Consider the following 21,108-nt stretch of genomic DNA (forward strand, 5'->3'; position numbering starts at 1 on the left):
CAACACACTTCTTTAAATGATAATGTCTATCCGGAAATCAGTCAACATTACTGATATTTTACCCTATACCACAGATATAATTTTTTTATGTTGGCTCACAAAATGTAGATATTGAACTGCTCAGGACACTGAGCATCTGTATCCTCTGGCCTAACGCAGGGTTAGGGTCTCATAGGCAGAGTAGGGGATTAGGGTTAGTTGGCTATCTGATATTAAATGCATCATAGGGGCAAAGAATCACTGATCAGCACAAGGACTGGGATTGGTTTAAGCAGCTGCCGTGACCAGTTTAAAGCCCATCCGCATACTATTGAAATCTGTCAAATATCAATCTCACTTCATCATGAATGCCAAAGGTAAAACATTTTCACTTCATAAGTCACACACAGCGACACCATTCTGTCTCTATTCAACTCCCTGTTAAATCTTCGTGTTCGTGTTCATAGATCTGCATAGACAGTATCTATGTGAGCATATACAATAAAGCTCTGGAAACAAAACTCCTATTCACCGTCCAACATTGTATACATAGCATACATATAAATATATTGAAATGGCTTTCAGAAAGCCTACTTCTTTTTAATAAGGCAAGCAGATGAGTGTGTTTCTTAAAGCTGACGCAGGCAGAGTGATGTCTGGAGCTCCTAAGTCCTTTCAGGAGAATCCAACGTGCTCCAGTTCAGTCCTTTTTTGCTGGGTCTTCACTTCCACCCGTCAGGGACCCATCTCCATCTGCTTACCCCAGGATAGGCTTCTCCACCCTGGCTTGACCAGTGTCCTTCTCCCACTGAGCTCCAGGAGACCCAGTCTGCCTCCTTCTCCCCTGCAGCCCTGTTATATTGACTAGTCTCTCATGTTCTCAAGCAGGCAGCCTGACTAAGAACCAGGTCTGTTTGTACCGAGTGGCTGCTGCTTGGGGCTCCAGGGGCCTCGCTCCCCAGATCCATGCCTACTATAGTGCAGTGTGTGTGGGCCTTGGTGGTCTAAGCTCCCCCGATGGGCCTCCTCTCCAGCCGGTCCAGCTTGGCCAGGTTCTCCTTCAGGAGTTTAGAACCAGGGCTGAGAAGAAGGGCTCTCTGGTAATACATCCTGGCTGCTGCGTAGTCTCCCTGCGCGCACACACACACACACACACACACACACACACACACACACACACACACACACACACACACACACACACACACACACACACACACACACACACACACACACACACACACACACACACACACACACACACACACACACACACACACACACACACACACACACACACACACACACCTCATCCCATTTCTGCTTTGCACTATATAGTATTGTATATTAGTAGATTGCATAGTATATTGTATGGTAACTCAGTTACTTCTATTCTGCATCGAACATTGTACATATGTATATACTGAACACTGTGACTTCTATTTTTACTTCTATTTTTACATGCTATACTATTTTATTTCATACTTATCTTGTCTAGCACAGTCTCTGGAGCGTAACAGTAAGACGCATTTTGTATAAAAGTATTCTGTACTTCTGTATGACAACTATTAAAGAAACTTTAAACTTGAAACTTGAAACACACACACACACACACACACACACACACACACACACACACACACACACACACACACACACACACACACACACACACACACACACACACACACACACACACACACACACACACACACACACACACACACACACACACACACACACACACACACAGAAGTGAAGTGTTACATTATTAATCCCCTTGGTGAAATGCAGGTGTCATAGCAGCAGGAAAATAATAGAATAGAACATAATAATAATAGAATGGCAATACATGTACATATACACACACACCATATACTGTATAACAATGTGCTCTCTGCAGCGTAATAACATACATTTATACATGAATTAATTGATGATCGCTACCTTCATAATGTTGGATCCCTCCCATGTTCATCCAGGCCTGTGATTGGTCAGGTTTGAGTTCCACAGCGAGCTGGTAACTCTATTGGAAGAGAGAGACACTGAGGTGAATTTAATGTCATAGTATCAAACCATCGCTACAGGGCAGTAGCAGCCTTGTACTCAAAGCACTAGACAACAGAAACTAATTGAGAAAAATGTGTTTTTTAACGAGATCACACATACTGTAAGGTGATATAACAGCTGCTTGTGTGTGAAAGCCACCCTGACACAGTCTACAGCAACAGGACCAACACCAGATGGTTTTTTATTTATTTAATAATTTATATTAACCTCGGGAGGGACCCGAGGTGATGCATTTCCAGAAGAGCTGTTTCGGTTGTTGGAGCTTGATGCCGGAAATCCCAAATCAGGTGTAGTTAGAGAAAATTACAGTTGATAATCCAAAGATGTGAGACACAGAAAACACACAGTGACAGACAGAGAGAGCTCTAAGTCCACTGTGAGAAGCAGCAGAGCTGGAGAGAAGGATGTTATCTGAACATGTGCTGCTTGAGGGAAGTGGGTTTACTTGCTGATCCCGATAGCGGTGAGATACAGTGTTATTTCAGAGACAGTGTCTCCGTCTTTGGACGTGGAAACCAGATGCAGGCAGCGCCAGGCCTGGAAATCTGTTTGAAGTGACTGTATTTACATTCTCCTATCTCTGCCTGGCTCTCCAGTCAGACTGACCGCTTCAAACAGTCAACGAGACGTTCTGAAGACCTGCAGATAATACACACCGTGGGTGATGAGATGCTAATTTATCTCAAAATAACCACTGCTATTTATTCTTTTGTTTGTCTGTGTTTGTGATTTCAGAGCAAAACTCAGAGAGAGAATGACAATTGACAAGGAAAGGAAGAAGAGATAGAGAGAGAGAGAGAGAGAGAGAGAGAGAGAGAGAGAGAGAGAGAGAGAGAGAGAGAGAGAGAGAGAGAGAGAGGGAGAGAGAGAGAGAGAGTCAACATGGAGTGGGAGGGAGATTAGATCTTAGAAGAAAACATTTTCCGAGATCCAGTTACCCATTCCAGAGACAACATGGCGTCATACACTGTAAACTATAAACAATGTCACTTTAATTTTTTTGTATCTACTTTCTCTCCCCCGCTTCTACTTTTCTCTTCCATATTTTTCTCCCATCCCAATTTAGTCGTTATGCCAATTCCCTTCCTGGTCGTTGAGCGCTTTTGCCCCCTACTGTCGGCCTGGGGAGGGAGAAGACTACCACATGTCTTCCGCCGATACATGTGGAGTCAGCCACCTGCTTCTTTTCACCTGACAGCGAGGACTCTCACGGGGGAGTGTAACGTGTGGGAGGATCACACTATCTCCCCCAGATCCCTTCCCTGCTGTACAGGCGCCCCGACCGACCAGTAGGAGTCGCTGTTTACAACGACCAGGATACATACCCCACCGGCTTCCCACCCGCTAACACTGCCAATTGTGTCAGTAGAGACGACTGACCAAGCCGGAGGTACCGCTGACAGCTGGATTCGATACCAGAGTCTCTGCGGTGGTGGCGAGCGCTTAGTCCGCTGCCCCACCCAGCCGCCCTAAACAATGTCACTTTTAACATGTCTGTCAACTGTCAGTTATAATACAATTAAAGCTCAATTCTCATCATAATCATAATAAAGCAGGCGTCCATGTTTCTGCCATATCTATGGTTTCTCCCACGTTATTTCAGACCTGGGCCCTCATTTATCAATGGTGCGTACGCACAGATATGTGCGTAACCCGTGCGTACGATCATTTCTAAGCAAAGTGTGGGACTTATCAATTTGAATGTGTGCTTGACTTTGTGCGTATATTTACGCACAGCTCAGACCGTGCGTACCTGGCGCCCAGCGGTAGAATATTAATACTGCAACTCAGAAATAAGCTTTCGTGCATTAGTTTGCCTGACGTGTTCGGTACGACCCGTAATTCATTATAGTTAATTGTAAAATAGCGACAGTAGTGTAATTATTGTCAAACCCTATAAATAGCATTTGGAATAGGTCTTTCTTTCCGAATGAATGCAGCATGGTTTATATATAGCGTTATCGGAGGGTGCACTAACTGCGCTCCGCAGGGAACTGTTTTCAGAGATAGGACAGTCTATTTGCCGAGAGAACATAATATTATAGAGTCCGCTACCCGAGACACATTCTCCTTGATTTGTACCGCAAATTGGGACCCAAATTAAGTGTGTAACAAATCGCACATGCCATCCCCATGCACATTCAAGTCCTCTCCACCCTCAGGTCTTTTGCCACCGGTGTTGTGCCGAATTCAGACTCCCTGCCAGAATCGGACCCCCCTCGGGAAAACGCGCATACACTCTATCAGCCTACCCAGCATGTAATACGTTCTTTGTTAGAACTCAACTCGTTATTATTTTGCGCATAGATTGCAGAAATACGGGAACGTTTGGTTATATTTAAAAGGCTTTGACATTGTAAAACGAAATAAGTGGAATTTCGAAGTTGTAAGCAGAATGCAAGTCATATCACCCACATGATATGCTACCTGTATCCAGAGCATGTATGCTTTTCATTCATTTAAGACACATTCATTGCAAGGGTTTTGTAATACACATACACTCAACAAATAACCTCTGTTCTCGTTGCAATGCATTTTAAATTCTTTCTTATACAGTAGGAAGGGGGAAGAACACTATATCGTGGGTGTTCATATGACTTGTATTCTGCTTACAGCTTCGAAATTCCACTTATTTCATTTTACAATGTCAAAGCCTTTTAAATATAATCAAAACGTTCCCGTATTTCTGCAATCTATGCGCAAAATAATAACGAGTTGAGTTCTAACAAAGAACGTATTACATGCTGGGTAGGCTGATAGAGTGTATGCACGTTCACCCGAGGGCGGTCCGATTCTGGCAGGGAGTCCGAATTCGGCACAACACCTGTTATGGAAAAAAAATCATAAATAGACTACTGTAAATAAAATAGCCTATAACATTATAAAGGATATAGGCTATAGCAGGGGTTCCCAACTTTTCTTCCCAGAGCCCCACGATTCCTTGGAGTCATATATGATATAGGCCAGGGGTGGCCAACCCGCGGCTCGCGAGCCGCATGCGGCTCTTTGCCTGTCAATGTGCGGCTCTTCCATCCATAAATATATATATTTTTTAATTTTTTTTATGTCACTCATTCCATAAGGACGTAGAATAAAAATTAAAAAAAAATGTAAGTGGTCCATTTGCATGTTCTTGGTATCTGAATCTAGGGACATATATGTATCAGTGTCAGAAATAGTGTGTATGTTACTAGGCTTGAGTAAATTGTAATGAACCAAAGGAGAATATCAATTCTATTTAAACATTTTTTTATCTTTGACTGTGAATAACACCATGCAAAAATTTACCAGACCTGAAAAATCCAAGCAAATGAATAAAGGGAAGATGATTAAACAGAAGGTTTTGTAGATACAGTACTGAATTCTGCCATCTTTTTTATAATGTAAATTTCTCCACCATTTTTCATCGTATTGCAACACCGTTTTTTGCAAGACGTTCACAGAAAGGTAGAGAAACTAACTGCGTTCTGTTTTATGGCAATAACGTTCAGGTTTGTGGGAGATAATCCCAAAAAATAAGAGAAATAAAAAAGTTAATCCAGAAGTCAGATGATTGACAGGGGCTGGTGTGAGCTGGGTAGGGTAGTTTTTCGAAATTCGAAAGCCCTGAGTCTCTTCCTTCAAAAGACTACACTCACTTTTGGCTGTGCCACTTCCTCCTGTCAATAAATTATGTGCCGGTTTCCGACTCAATGCCCTGAGATTTCTATAATCTTATATTTCACTAATAACAGTTAAAATAATTGGTAAACAAACGTAATGCTAAAAATATACACTTTTACTGTATATCTCTGGCTTAAGAGGTTAACCCTGTGAGGCCCAAATTAAAAAGACATTAGCAACTTCAGAGGCCAGAGGGTGGGACATATAAACACATTTACTATCAAATAGCATTGTGAGGCTGAACAACAGGACCAATTGACTATATATGTGCTTAATTTTTTTTTAAATAAACATAATTTTTTTTAAATGGCTAAAAGTGATTTTGTAATTTTGCAACCGTGGGTCTCACAGGGAAGACATTAGCAACTTCAGAGGCCAGAGGGTGAGACCTATAAACACATGAAGGGTGCCGTGACTGAAAAAAAAGTTGAGAAACGCTGGTATATGGTGTGGCTCTTTGTGGTACCACAGTCATTTTTGTGGCTCTTAGTCTCTGACTGGTTGGCCACCCCTGATATAGGCTATACATGGGTCCGTCAGCGAGGAGATTTAGCCATTTGAGAATAGGCTATTATGGCCAAACGAGGGCCTATAGCCTATAAATATTATTAAATGTTTTCATAAGCCTAAAGATACAAGGACAAGTTATATTAACGATCAAGTTAGTTTACTGTATGCAGGCTTCGCGGGGCTCCGTGTGACGTGTCTGTGCCATGCTGTGTTATGCACAAATTACTGTTGCATAATGTAGGCTATGATATTATATATCATTTATATAGGCTACCTACCGACATCAAAATAGATTGTATGCCTCTACAAATCATATTAAACCATGCAGGTAGAAAATTTACGGAAAATCCATCGCGATTTGGAATAAAATTGACGGAGAACTTTAATCCCTGGGTATTAATCGAACAAAGCGAAAAAAGGCAGTCATATTCCAGCATGGTTATTAAGGACACCAATGGCAAACAGTGGTTAACACAGTCTTTATTAATGTTTGTGCTGCCCAGGCAGCAATGGTCTTTTTAAAGATTTATTTTTTAGCGTTTATCGCTTTATTCTACTGGGCAGTCCAGTAGAGAGAGAGAGAGAGAGAGAGAGGTGAAACGGGAGACAGAGTGGGGGGAAGACATTCGACAAATAACGACAGTTCGGGAATCGAACCCGGGTCGGCCGTGCCGCGACTCAGCGCGTTATGTGGTTCGCCACTGGGGCGCCCGGCAGCAATGGTCTTTAGGAAGTTAATAAATATCATATCCGACATCACCGTGTACACGTCTGTCAGCCTGTCGCGTATTTCTCCCATAACACGTGTTCGCTGGGCTTAGTAAATTTTTTCACATTTCATGGGTGTGTTTCATTACCGTATATGGTTAATTACGGGCGGTTCTATATGCAAATACTTAAAATCGTGCACAAGTGCGGAGCGTAGAACAAGTGGCATTTATCAACTCGGAGTACTTGCAGGTGTGCGTAGGACCTGTGTACGCACGGTTGATAAATCGTGCGTACACACATTCTAAATTCCATGCGTAGGAACGGAAATAGAACACTTTCTATAACACTTACGCATTGTTGATAAATGAGGGCCCTGGACCTTTGGAACGTAAATCTAACCTTGATTACATGGTGTCTGTCTTGGGTAGTTGACAGGAATGCCATAAAATGTATGAATTATTATATTGAAATGTATTGAATTGAATGAACTGTATTCGCCTTTAATTCAAATCGTATCTAAGAAAAGGTACAATGGATAAATCGGCAGCAACTGAATAGATCCAGTTTGTTCTCCTTCCTTCCTAGATTTAATTTCTTATATATTTTTTGTATATATATAAAAAAAAAAAAATATATATATATATATATATATATATATATATATATACGTATATTTATATATTATACATTTACATTTAGCTGACGCTTTTATCCAAAGCGACTTACAAGTTTTGTACAACAAGTCATCAGGAAGGGTACAACTCTTATCAGCTGAGTAACAATGTTCATCAAAGTGTTGAGTGCAACAGTGTAGGTTCGTTTATTAGGACCCCCCTCACACTCATTAGCACCTGGTGTGACTAGTTGCTTTATATGCTCTTCCGTCTACAGACACTGAGTCAGGCGGCCGGGTAGCGCAGCGGACTAAGCGTCTGTCTACCACCACAGAGACACTGGCATCGAATCCGGCTGTCAGCGGTCCCTCTGGCTTGGCCGGTCGTCATACTGACACAATTGAGTCAGCGGGTGGGAAGCCGGTGGGTGGTATACTGGTCGTTGTAAACAGCGACTCCTACAGGTCGGTCAGGGCGCCTGCACAGCAAGGGAAGGAACTGGTGAAGGTAGTGTGATCCTCCCACTTCACCAATGAGAGTCCTCGCTGTCAGGTGAAAAGAGGCTGCTGGCTGTCTCTTATGTATCGGAGGAAGCATCTGATAGACTTCAGGGCTCCCTAGACCGGCAAGTAGGGGGCAAATGCGTGCAATGACAAGCAAGGGGAGGGGGGAATTGGCATAACGACTAAATTGGGATGGGAGGAAAATACAGAAAAATAGGAGGAGAAAAAGTAGATAAAAAAAAAGACACTGTGAGTCGATCATCCGACGTTCCGTGAGTAATACCTGTGTGTAATAAATTCATATCGCTCCTTGGATAGTACGTTCGCTACTGTTCAGAGTTGCCGTGTCACTTTGACTGCCTACGTGTCACCCCATAATGTTATGTATTATATTTCTGTGTGTGTATGCAACGTCGTCGTTGGACGCATATTCCCTTCGCCGTGGTTTTGGAGACTTGCTTTCTCCCCTTTGTTTTCCATCGTATCATCGTGTGTAGATGACTTGTGTATAAATGTTATTTAACGTGTTTTTGGAGACGTGCTTTCTCCACTTTTGTTTATTCGCCGTTGTCGGCGTGTACGCTTTATATAGAATCAAATAAAGACGTTTCCTTTTGTTTGAGAACCGACACCTGCCTCTCGTCTTATCCATTCTGCACTGCACCTGGGTCCTACACACCTACCACCTCGTAACAACTGTACATAAAATGTTATCTATAGCACCTAAGTATCATAGGCTGACTCATAGGTCTGACTGGGAAGGTAAATCTTCCAAACCAGATTGATCAACATTTTCACAAAATAACATCCATGAATTGTGCTTCTATTCGTCATAAAATAAATAAGGAAACTTTGTTTGAAAAGTAAAACAGACAAGACAGAGATACAGATAGACAACAACATATAGAGATATAGACAGACGGAGAGAAAAAGTCAGATATAGACGTGCAGACAGACTGAAAGACACGCAGATGAAAGAGATAAAGACAGACAGACAGACGGACAGACAGACAGACAGACAGACAGACGGACAGACAGACAGACAGACAGACAGACAGACAGACAGACAGACAGACAGACAGACAGACAGACAGACAGACAGACAGACAGACAGACAGACAGACAGACAGACAGACAGACAGACAGACAGACAGACAGACAGACAGACAGACAGACAGACAGACAGACAGACAGACAGACAGACAGACAGACAGACAGACAGACAGACAGACAGACAGACAGACAGACAGACAGACAGACGTTAGTTGTACCTGGAATGCTCATTCCAGGTGGTTCATCTCTCTGAGCTGATTTCCTTTAGAGAAGTGGAGCTCAGCTCTCACTGTCACATCACTGGGATTCTGCTGCAAAGCTCTATAGACAAAGATCCTTGAACACAAATGATAATAGATGCACAAACTATTGGAACAACACATGTATCCAGTCCGGGTCTATGGATACAGGAAGCAGCATCTCCTAACCATTTTTACCAGTGACTTAGTTCTTGGCTCAGACATTCCTGCCATCTGCATCCCCCTCACAACTAATCTGTGGACATTACCTAGGCTTCCAAAATTATGCACCAGCTATTTACATTTGTACCCAAGCTGTGTAATAGCGTCATTGAGCAGTTGGTACTTTAAAACCTTGGTAAGAAAATCCTCACACACAGAGAGAGAGAGAGAGAGAGAGAGAGAGAGAGAGAGAGAGAGAGAGAGAGAGAGAGAGAGAGAGAGAGAGAGAGAGATAGAGAGAGAGACAGAAAGAGAAAGAGAGAGAGAGACAGAGAATATATATATATATACATATATATATATATATATATATATATATATATATATATATATATATATATATCCTGATTTAGAGAAGAGCATTCCCTGAGATGGAGGGGTGGATGGGGGAGAAATGATGATGGTGATGGAGAGAATGGAGGTGTAGCATGAGAGGGAGGAGGTTGGCAGCAGATGGTCATCAGTCTCCACGGTGATATGAAGATGACCGGTTACCATGGTAACTACTGTCCCGTACTGACTTGGTGTTGAATAATGTTTTCTGCTCTAGAGTTTCACACTGACAACAAACTCTCTATTTTACCTAGAAACACAAACACACACACACACACACACCTCTGTGTAGTTGCCTCGCTTGTTGTAGATGGCGGACAGGAGTCGGTAACATTCGATACAGCTGCTCTTTCTAGATATGATGCTCAACGTCATCTTCTCTGCCTCTTTGGTACGGCCTGCCATGGTCAACACCTGAGCCTGAGAGAGAGAGAGAGAGAGAGAGAGATAGAGAGAGAGAAATACGGAGAGAGAGAGAGGGATAGAGAGAGAGATAGAGAGGGATAGAGAGAGATAGAGAGAGAGAGAGCGAGAGCGAGAGCGAGAGAGGAGAGAGAGAGAGAGAGAGAGATTTACATTTAGTCATTTAGCTTTTATCCAAACTTTTATCCAAAGCGACTTACAAGTTCTGTACGACAAGTCATCAGGAAGGGCACAACTCTATCAGCTGAGTAACAATGTTCATCAAAGTGTTGAGTGCTACAGTGTAGGTTAGTTTATTAGGACGAGTGCATGACAGTAAGGTTAGTTAGGGTTCGATTATTTTTCTTATTTATTTTATTTTTTTAGATAATGGTTGAAGAAGTGCGTCTTTAGACGACGGCGAAAGATTGGACGGGTTTCGGCTGTCCTAACTGGGGTGGGTACAGTAGGTCATTCCACCATTGTGGGGCAAGGACTGAGAATAGTTTGATGACCCTCCCGGAGCTTGGATATGAGTAGGTCTGAGGCGGCCAGAAGATGCAGAGCGTAGGGGTCTTGAGGGTGTGTAGTTAGAGACCATTGACCGGAGGTAGGCGGGAGTGGTTCCCTTTGCCGCATGGTATGCCAGGTCGAGGGCCTTGAAGCGGATACGTGCAGCAATGGGGAGCCAGTGCAGGTCCCTAAGAAGTGAGGTGACATGGGCCGACTTCGGTAGGTTTGAGATCAGGCGGGCCGCTGCGTTCTGAATGAGTTGAAGAGGCTTGGTGGCAGTGGCCGGGAGGCCAGCGAGCAGTGCGTTGCAGAGAGAGAGAGAGAGAGAGAGAGAGAGAGAGAGAGAGAGAGAGAGAGAGATAGGGGGGAGTAGGATGGATAGAGGAGAGAGATATTAAGATTGATAGAGAGAGCAGGGGAGTGTAGGATGGATAAAGAAAAGAGAGATTAAGATGGATAGAGGAGAGAGACAGAGCGAGAGAGAGAGACGGAGCGAGAGACAGAGAGAGAGAGAGGGAGACGGATAGACAGAAAGAGAGAAAGATGGATAAAGAGAGACAGAGCGAGACAGAGACAGAAAGAGAGAAAGATGGATAGAGAGAGAGACAGAGAGAGAGACAGAGCGAGAGACAGAGCGAGAGAGAGACAGAGAGAGAAAGATGGATAGAGAGACATATGGATAGAGAGAGAGACAGAGAAAGAGACAGAGAGAGAGACAGAGCGAGAGACAGAGCGAGAGAGAGACAGAGAGAGAGAATGATGGATAGAGAGAGAGAGAGATCTAACACATTCCTCCACTGTCAGAAATACACTGAGGGAACCATTAAAGGGAGAAATTGTTCAAGTAATGCCTGAATTTCTTAATTTAGACTAATCTAAATAAAGATTTGTCCTGGATGAAGGAATACTAGCCAGGCGTGCCAAGGTCTGTCACAAAGCGAAGGTAACTGTGTCTACATTTACATTTACATTTAGTAATTTAGCTGACACTTTTATCCAAAGCGACTTACAAGTTCTGTACGACAAGTCATCAGGAAGGGTACAACTCTATCAGCTGAGTAACAATGTTCATCAAAGTGTTGCGTGTTACAGTGTAGGTTCGTTTATTAGGACAAGTGCATGACAGTAAGTTTAGTAAGGGTTAGATATATTTTTATTTTATTTAATTTTAAATTTTTTCAGATAATGGTTGAAGAAGTGTGTCTTTAGTCGACGGCGAAAGATTGGACGGGTTTCGGCTGTCCTAACTGGGGTGAGTAGTTCATTCCACCATTGTGGGGCAAGGACTGAGAATAGGCAACTTCTCTTTGATGACCCTCCCGGAGCTTGGATAGGAGTAGGTCTGAGGCGGCCAGAAGATGCAGAGCGTAGGGGTCTTGAGGGTGTGTAGTTAGAGACCATTACCGGAGGTAGGCGGGAGCGGTTCCCTTTGCCGTACGGTATGCTAGGTCGAGGGCCTTGAAGCGGATACGTGCAGCAATGGGGAGCCAGTGCAGGTCCCTAAGAAGTGGGGTGACATGGGCCGACTTCGGTAGGTTTGAGATCAGGCGGGCCGCTGCGTTCTGAATGAGTTGAAGAGGCTTGGTGGCAGTGGCCGGAAGGCCAGCAAGCAGTGCGTTGCAGTAGTCGAGGCGGGAGATGACTGTTGATTGGACGAGGAGTTGGGTGGCTTCTTTTGTCAGGAAGGGGCGGATCCTTCTGACGTTGCTCAGGAGGAATCTGAAGGTTCTGGTTGTCGCTGCGATGTGAGCAGAGAAGTTTCTAGATTCTAGATTCATATTTCACCTAATGTAACATTGATTTGACTGCTTTTTCTCGTGTTCTTGAGATTATTGATAATATAACCTTCTTTTATTTCATTTATAAATAGAAGCACTAATTCCATACACATAGACAACTGATACACACCACACAGTGGAGAGTTCTGATACAGGAGCTGTGTGTCTGTGTATGTGTGTGTGTGTGTGTGTGTGTGTGTGTGTGTGTGTGTGTGTGTGTGCTCTCTTCTCACCAGGGCCAGCCAGATATCAGTGCTGTCAGGCTGCAGGGCAGCAGCCTCTCTGTACACCTGCAGAGCCTCCTCATAGCGCCCGGTGTTGTAGTACAGCGCCCCTAGTGGTGTCAGGATGTCCACCTTCCTCGCCACCTGCAGTGCCCTGGGAGCAAAGGTTAAAGGACAGGGGGCTGGTTAGCGGATAGTTACTGGATAAACCGAAGACTTAAATAGTCCAATAAACTAGGGATGTGCGATATTGGCTTTTTTACCGATATACCGATATTGTCCAAATCTTAATTTCCGATACCGATATCAACCGATACCGATATATGCTGGGTTTCCCCCCCCCAAAAACCCAACATTATGTATACTTTTCACAATAAATAAAATAAGAATTTGTTCTTACTTGCTTGCCTGGGTAAATAAAGGTTAAATTATTGATTTTTTTTAAACCGATACCGATATTTTCCGATATTACATTTTAATGCCAATATCGGCCAATAATATCGGTAGGCCGATAATGTTGGACATCCCTACAATAAACCAAAGACATCTAGCAGGTTCTTCACACATCCTCTGTGATTGGCTTATCTCTTAACATCTATGAGCAACACCGATGACATACAGTAGCAACCAAAGACTCATATCTAGTTACTGTAGCTTAACCTCGTCCCTCAGACGAGTGTATGCTGGGTGAACGATTATTGCGATTGCAATAATTAATGCAAATTCAACCAAACTCCACAATATTTGTGGGGGCTTGCAATTTAGCAAAATGACTACTATTTCTCAGCATTAAATGTCCAACTCCAGAGCCGTATAGCATACCGTAGCAAATGCATCTGTAGGGGCTGTGGTCAGAAAATGCTATGCCAAGGCAAAGTAATCACAAGTACTTACTGATCACAGCAGTCTTCAATAACATTGAATGGTGATCCATTCTGTTAATAAATTCGTTTGTTAAAACAATATCTCCGGATAATCTGTTATCAACACTGCTATCTAATGTTAGCATAATTAGCAAGCGTAGCGTAGCTCGACCTGTGTAATGTTAACGTTACGTGGGAATGTAAACACACCAGCTGCCAGGAGGAAGTCAATGGGAGGCGCTTGGGGTAAAAAATGGTTTTAAAATGAATCAGAAAAAAATCTACATATTAATATAGATAGCACTAGCATCGGTTAGCCTTCGGGAGAGGTGTTAGTTGGACAATGCCTAGGCTAACTGGCCATGTCCGCTTCCATTCATTGTGCTAAGCTAGGCTAACGTGCAGCCAGATAGCTTTCTACTGAACACACAGAGAGAAAACTGGTATCTATCTGACAAAACTGAGGAAAACAAAAACAAACCATGTGAACTTTGGAAATTACTCAATAATCGGGGGCGGCTAGGTGGCACAGTGGGCAAGGCGCTCGCCACCAACGCAGGAGATGCTGGGTTCGAGCCCAGCTCTCTGCGTTGCTACCAGCTTGGCTGGTCGTTCATACTAATACAATTGGCAGTATTAGGGGGTGGGAAGCTGGTGGGTGGGGATCGGACGTTGTGGACAGCGACTCCTATAGGTCGGTTGGTGCGCCTGCGCAGTAGAATCAGGAAGCAACAAGGGCGGTGTGTCCCTCCCACGCAGACCCTCGCCGCTGAGAGATCGCGCTGTGCAGGTGAAAAGATGCGACGGCTGCCTCCTCAAGTACCGGAGGGGACACGTGATGCAAGGCTTCGTCCACATTGCAGCCGGCTTGTGGGAGGCATGGCCTAACAACGTTCGAGACAGGGGAGGGTAGAATTGGACAATACGAAATTGGGGAAGGGAGAAAAATAGAAAATGGGGAGAAAAAGTAGATAAAAAAAAAAGGAAATTACTCAATCATCAACTAGGCTGCAGTAAAAAACTTAAAACCAGATTCTCTAACATAAACATAAAGACGGACAACACGCTCATCACAGACAAGCTGGATGTAGCCAATTACTTAAACATCTTCTTCACAAACATAGCCACAACACTGGTAAACAAACTACCCTCCCACTAAGGGCATTATGGGGTAGACCACATAGTAGCATACTACAAAAACCTAGGGGTCCGCAAAGACGACTTCAAACTAGAAATGGTAACAACCGATGAGGTACTCAAGAAACTGAGCGCCCTCCAACAAGGCCACTGGCCATGACAACATCCCCTCCAAATTCCTCAGAGACTCAGCCAGCCGCCATCACCCCAGTCATCACACACATAATAAACCTCTCCATAAAACAGGGACATGTCCCCAAGGACTTCAAAATTGCGAGAGTGACCCCTCTGCACAAAAAGGGCAGCAAATTAGACCCAGGCGACTACCGCCCTGTTTCTATTCTTACCTCCATCTCGAAAGTCATGGAGAAAATAGTCTACGAACAGGTCGAAAAGTACCTGGCGGAAAAAAATCGAATCTACGAATTCCAATCTGGCTTCAGAACATCCCACTCCACTGACACATGCCTTCTCTATTTGAACGACCACATCAAACAAGAGGTGGACGCAGGCAAATACTGCGGCATGGTCATGCTGGACCTACAAAAGGCCTTCGACACTGTCAATCACTCCATTCTGATTGACAAGCTAAAAGCAATTGGTTTTGATAGTTTATCAGTGAGCTGGATGCAATCCTACCTTGAGGGGAGAGAACAGATGGTGGAGGTAAACGGTACTCTATCCCCCCCCCCCCTCACAGTGAGCTGTGGTGTTCCACAAGGAAGCATACTAGGACCGCTACTGTTCCTAATTTATGCAAATGTCATGTCGTCAGCTTGTGACTGCAACTTGTTCTTGTTCGCAGACGACTCAGCCCTGCTGGTCTCTGACAAGAACAAGTTACAGGTTGAAAAAACCCTCAGCTCTGAACTCGGCAGAATCTGCACCTGGCTCGCTGATAACAAACTATCATTACACCTGCGTAAAACAGAGTCCATTCTTCTTCGGATCAAATAACAAACTCAGCAAGACCGACGGCTTCTCAGTTACAGTGGGTGACAATATTGTCACAAGGAAAGATGAAATTACATACCTAGGTTCCATCCTAGAGGCAAATCTTTCCTGTGCTAGAGGCAAATCTTTCCTGTGACAAAATGGCATCCAAGGTAATAAAAAAAGTCAACCAACGAACTAGATTCTTGTACCGGATCTCCTCTCTGGTAAACAAGAATACCCTGAAGACTCTGGCAGGAGCACTAATTCAAGGGTACTACGACTATGCTTGCACCTCATGGTACCAAAGCACCTCAAAGGCGCTAAAAACAAGATTACAAACATCACAAAACAAACTGGTCAGACTTCTACTTCTAGCTTTCCGAACCGCATCAATGGCCTGAAGAAATTCTCCGGAGATCAGGACCAGATCCTTTGTTCCTAGACCCCAGGAACAGAGGAACCAGACGGCGAGGGAAGAGGGCTGGGATCCGTAACAGGCTGAGATCCAGACGCCACCGTACACCACTGCCCAGTATATTGCTAGCCAATGTACAATCAATTGACAATAAACTGGATGACATCCGAGCAAGGATTCAATATCAAAGAGACGTTAGGGACTGCAACGTCCTCTGCTTCACCGAGACGTGGTTGACGCCGGACGTCCCAGACCACGCAATTCAACCGGCTGATCACTTCTTTATCCATCGCAAGGATCGGACATCATCAGAGTCCGGTAAACAACGTGGAGGAGGTATTGCCTTCATGTTTAACAAAAATTGGAGCGACCCAACTAACGTGAAGGAATTATCCAACCACTGCTCCCCAGAACTGGAATATATAACCATCAAGTGTCGTCCTTTCTTCCTCCCGAGGGAGTTAACGGCGATCGTCCTGGTCGGAGTGTATATTCCACCGCAAGCCAGCAACAAGGTTGCGCTCTCCAGACTACACGACGAGGTAAATAGAATCCAAGTGGCGAATGTTAACGCCGCCATTTTAGTTCTGGGAGATTTCAATAGCGCCAATCTGAGAAAGGTATTGCCTGACTTCTATCAGCATGTGACTTGCAACACCAGAGGCGGTAACATCCTAGATCACTGTTACACGCAATTTAAAGGTGGCTACAAGGCTCATTCTGATAGTGGCTTTGGTAAGTCAGATCACGCATCCATTTTTCTTTCACCAAAGTACAGACAGAGAATTAAAAGTACTCCCGTAGTCTCGCGAGAGGTGCAGAAATGGGATGTGACGTCAGAGGAGACGATCCGGTCAGTGTTTCACCACACAGACTGGATTGTGTTCCGCGACACAGATAACATTAATGCCTACACGGAGACAGTGCTGGACTATGTTTGTACTAGGGTGAAAGAAACAATCCCCACTACCAAAATGAAAGTTTACCCAAATCAAAAACCCTGGGTAGACAAATCCGTCCGTGAAGCTCTGAGAGAGCGCACCAAAGCATACAACGACGGCCTAGAGGCAGGCAACATGAATGACCACAAGGTGGCGCGATACAACGTAAGGAGGACAGTGTCAGAGGCCAAACGACGCTACAGGGATAAAATTGAACTCCAGTTTGAACAAGCTGACTCTAGAGCTATGTGGCAGGGGCTCAAAACGATGACAGACTACAAAGGCGCCTCCCTCAAACTGAACAGTGACATCTCCTTAGCAAATGACCTCAATACCTTCTATGCGAGGTTTGATGCTGGTAATAACAACACCAGCTCACAAGCCTCGGCAATGGGGGGGGGGGGTCGGCTGCTGATGGAGGCGCAGTGTTCAGGGTAACAGAGCATGAGGTGAGGCGGACCTTTAAAAAAGTGAATATCAGGAAGGCAGCAGGTCCAGACGGCATCCCCGGCCGCGTCCTAAAAGTCTGTGCCGACCAACTGGCCCCAGTATTCACTGACATATTTAACCTGTCCTTAGAACAGGCTGTCATCCCCACCTGCCTGAAGAAGTCCACTATTATCCCTGTACCCAAAAAATCCAAGCCTGCTTGCCTCAACGACTACCGCCCTGTAGCTCTCACCTCCATAGCCATGAAGTGCTTCGAGAAGCTAGTAAAGGGCTACATCTGCTCCTCCCTCCCCATCAACATGGACCCCCTGCAATTTGCATACCGCCCCAACAGGTCCACGGAGGACGCCATATCCCATGTGCTGCACACAGCAGCATCACACCTGGACAAGAGGCAGGGGAACTATGTGAGAATGCTATTCATCGACTACAGCTCGGCATTCAATACCATAGTCCCCTCCATACTCATAGCCAAGCTCAGGGACCTGGGCTTGGGCTATGACCTCTGCCAGTGGGTCTTGGACTTCCTGACTGGCAGACCCCAGGTGGTGAGAGCAGGCAACTGCACCTCCTCATCCATCACCCTCAACATAGGGGCCCCCCAGGGCTGTGTTCTGAGTCCCCTCCTCTACTCCCTGTACACACACGACTGTGTGGCTCAGCGGAGTAGCAATACAATCGTCAAATTTGCTGACGACACAGTGGTGGTGGGCCTGATCTCTGCCAACGACGAGAGGGCCTACCTGGAAGAGGTCAAGGTCCTGGCGGGATGGTGCCAGGAAAACAGCCTCTCCCTGAACGTCAGCAAAACAAAGGAGATGATTGTGGACTTCAGGAGGTCGGGGGTCAAGGACTACAGCCCCCTCAGCATCGACGGGGCACCGGTTGAGAGAGTCAACAGCTTTAAGTACCTCGGAGCCTACATATCCGAGGACTTGACATGGACCACACACATTAACAGTGTTGTGAAGAAGGCACGACAACGCCTCTACTTCCTCAGGCGCCTAAGGAAGTTCCAAGTCAGCCAGAAGATCCTTAAGAACTTCTACTCATGTACAATAGAGAGCATCTTGACCGGCAACATCACCTCCTGGTTTGGGAATAGCACTGCACAAGACCAAAGCAGACTACAAAGAGTGACACGTTCAGCCGAACGCACAATTGGAGGGGGGCTCCCCACCCTCCAGAACATTTACTACAAGCGTTGCAAGGGCAAGGCTAAGAGAATCATTAAAGACTCCAGTCACCCGAACAACTGCCTCTTTGAACTGCTGCGGTCAGGCAAGCGATACAGGAGTCTCAAGGCGAGCACAGAAAGACTCAGAAGAAGCTTCTATCCCCAGGCCATCAGGCTGCTAAACGAACAATGAATGAACACTACACAACAACAACCACCAAACGCACATAGCACACACATCCACACGCACACACTCACTTTAAACAAACACACTGTAGCACCCACTCCACACACTTATAGCACACACCCACTTTAAACAAACACACTGTAGCACCCACTCCCCACACTTTATATTTATGGATGAAGGATTGCACTACAACTCGTACACCTTACTGTAAATTGTACCTAAAATTGTACCTCATCCCATTTCTGCTTTGCACTAGATAGTACTGTACATTAGTACACTGCATAGTATTGTGTATTGTATATTATATGGTAACTCAGAACATTGTACATATGTCTATACCGAACACTGTGACCTCATTTTCTTCTTCTAAATTCATGCTATATTATGTTATTATGTTATTTGATACTATCTTGTCTAGCACAGTCTCTGGAGCGTAACAGTAAGAAGCATTTTGTATGAAAGTATTCTGTACTTCTGTATGACAACTATTAAAGAACTTGAACTTGAACTTGAACTACTTGACCTTACCCCTAGAACCCACCTCACCCCTGCCCACTTTGACAACCTAGGATTCATTCATTCATTCATTCATTCATTCATCTTCTTGTCTCTCTCTGGAGAAGACGGAAAGCTAATTTCCCAAAATGTTGGCGTGTTCCTTTAAAGTAGGTGGAACTAGCGAGTGACAATGCAGGATCTGGATCCAGGCAAGGCCGAGGACCCAAAAAGATGTAATTTACGTGTGAGAAACACCATACCTCATAGAATGTGGAAGTGTGTTTCTTTCTTCCACACTCACCTCTTGTACCAAGACTCCGCCCCTTTGTTTTCATTGGAGGAGCGTAGGAGGCGGCCCAAGTTCACCATGGCAACGTAGTGAGCCGGCTTGAGTCTCACGGCTTGCTGGTAGTGGGCCGCCGCGAGGTCCCCCTCTCCTGGAAGAGAGAGAGAGAGAGAGGGGAGAGAGAGAGAGAGAGAGAGAGGAGGAGAGAGAGAGAGAGAGAGAGAGAGAGAGAGAGAGAGAGAGAGAGATACAATTTGTGTGCATTGTCCCCGATTACAAAATAAATGCATAGAATATGTATGGTGCGAATGTGTCTTCAATCCAATCCAATCCAGTCCAACTTTATTTATAAAGCGCTTTAACAGCCACAGGGGCACAACGTGCTGTACAGAGGGAGCATATTAAAAACTATAAGCAGCACTAAAAATAGATAAAAAAAAACAAGAGTACCAAAAAGAGAAAAAGAGAGCAAAGGACACAGTAACAAAACGATACAACAATAACACAGTAAAACAATAAGATCATAAAATCAACAAGCTACATGGTGTCAAAAGCCAGAGAGAAAAGGTGGCCCTTGAAACGGGGCAGTGATGAGGCCTGCCTAATCTGCAGTGGCAGCTCGTTCCACATTTTGGGGGCGACAACGGAGAAAGCACGGTCCCCCCTGAGCTTACAGTACGCCTAGTTGTAGGCAGCTGACCTAAGAGTCTCATCAGTCTCATAACTATAATACTACAGTATGGAGGTCATGAATGTGTCTCTATGAGGCCAGAGAGACGAACAGCTCAACACACCTGTATCCACCAGGAACACTCCGTAGTTATTATGCAGGTCAGAGCTGTCGGGACAGTTCTCCATGCCTTGTAAATACACCTCTTTGGCTGCAGGAAACCGCCTCTACGGGACAATACAGACAATACAGCCCAGTTAGATTCAACAGGAGTAATACGTGGGACTGTGGAATAATGTCTCCACTGGGCTGAGCTTGCAGAATATCCAAGCTAATAGCAGGTTAGAAGTCAGGTAGTGCATGGAATTGAACAAGCTCATATAACAGTGTGGCGTGGTTTCCCACTGCAAGATTAACGATGCAAAGCTGACTCTAATTTAATTCACCATCCATGGAGAACAGAGGGTTCACAGCAGAGAGAGAGTGAGAGAGAGAAATAGGAGAGAGAGAGAGAGAGACAGAACGAGAGAGAGAGAGACAAGGGGGGTTGAGAGGAGATGGAGAGAAAAAAGAGAGAGGGGGGGCAGAAAGAAACAGAACGAGAGAGAGAGAGTGGAGAGAAAGGGAGAGAGGGGAGAGAGAGAGGGAGAGAGAGGGGAGATAGAGAGGGAGAGAGAGGCGGGGGCAAAGAGACAGAATGAGAGAGAGGGGGGAGGACCAAAAGAGAGATGTAT

The 21,108-nt window shown here is 44.8% G+C and overlaps 1 pseudogene across 1 annotated transcript in view; it reads right to left on the bottom strand.

Moving 5' to 3' along the window:
- Positions 1–983: 983 nt before the first annotated feature.
- The window catches only part of LOC311241985 (protein O-mannosyl-transferase TMTC1-like), a 21,130-nt pseudogene continuing 1,005 nt past the window's right edge, over positions 984–21,108 (bottom strand). The window contains exons 2-8 of the transcript in view: positions 20,499–20,601; positions 19,720–19,855; positions 12,824–12,968; positions 10,166–10,317; positions 9,322–9,424; positions 1,927–2,005; positions 984–1,109 (exon numbers count right to left, since the gene is read on the bottom strand). The product of the transcript in view is annotated as a protein O-mannosyl-transferase TMTC1-like (transcript). The remainder of the gene's footprint in view (positions 1,110–1,926; positions 2,006–9,321; positions 9,425–10,165; positions 10,318–12,823; positions 12,969–19,719; positions 19,856–20,498; positions 20,602–21,108) is intronic.

This window comes from Notolepis coatsorum (assembly GCF_963971535.1).
Source record: "Notolepis coatsorum genome assembly, chromosome: 15".
NCBI classification, from domain to species: Eukaryota; Metazoa; Chordata; class Actinopteri; order Aulopiformes; family Paralepididae; genus Notolepis; species Notolepis coatsorum.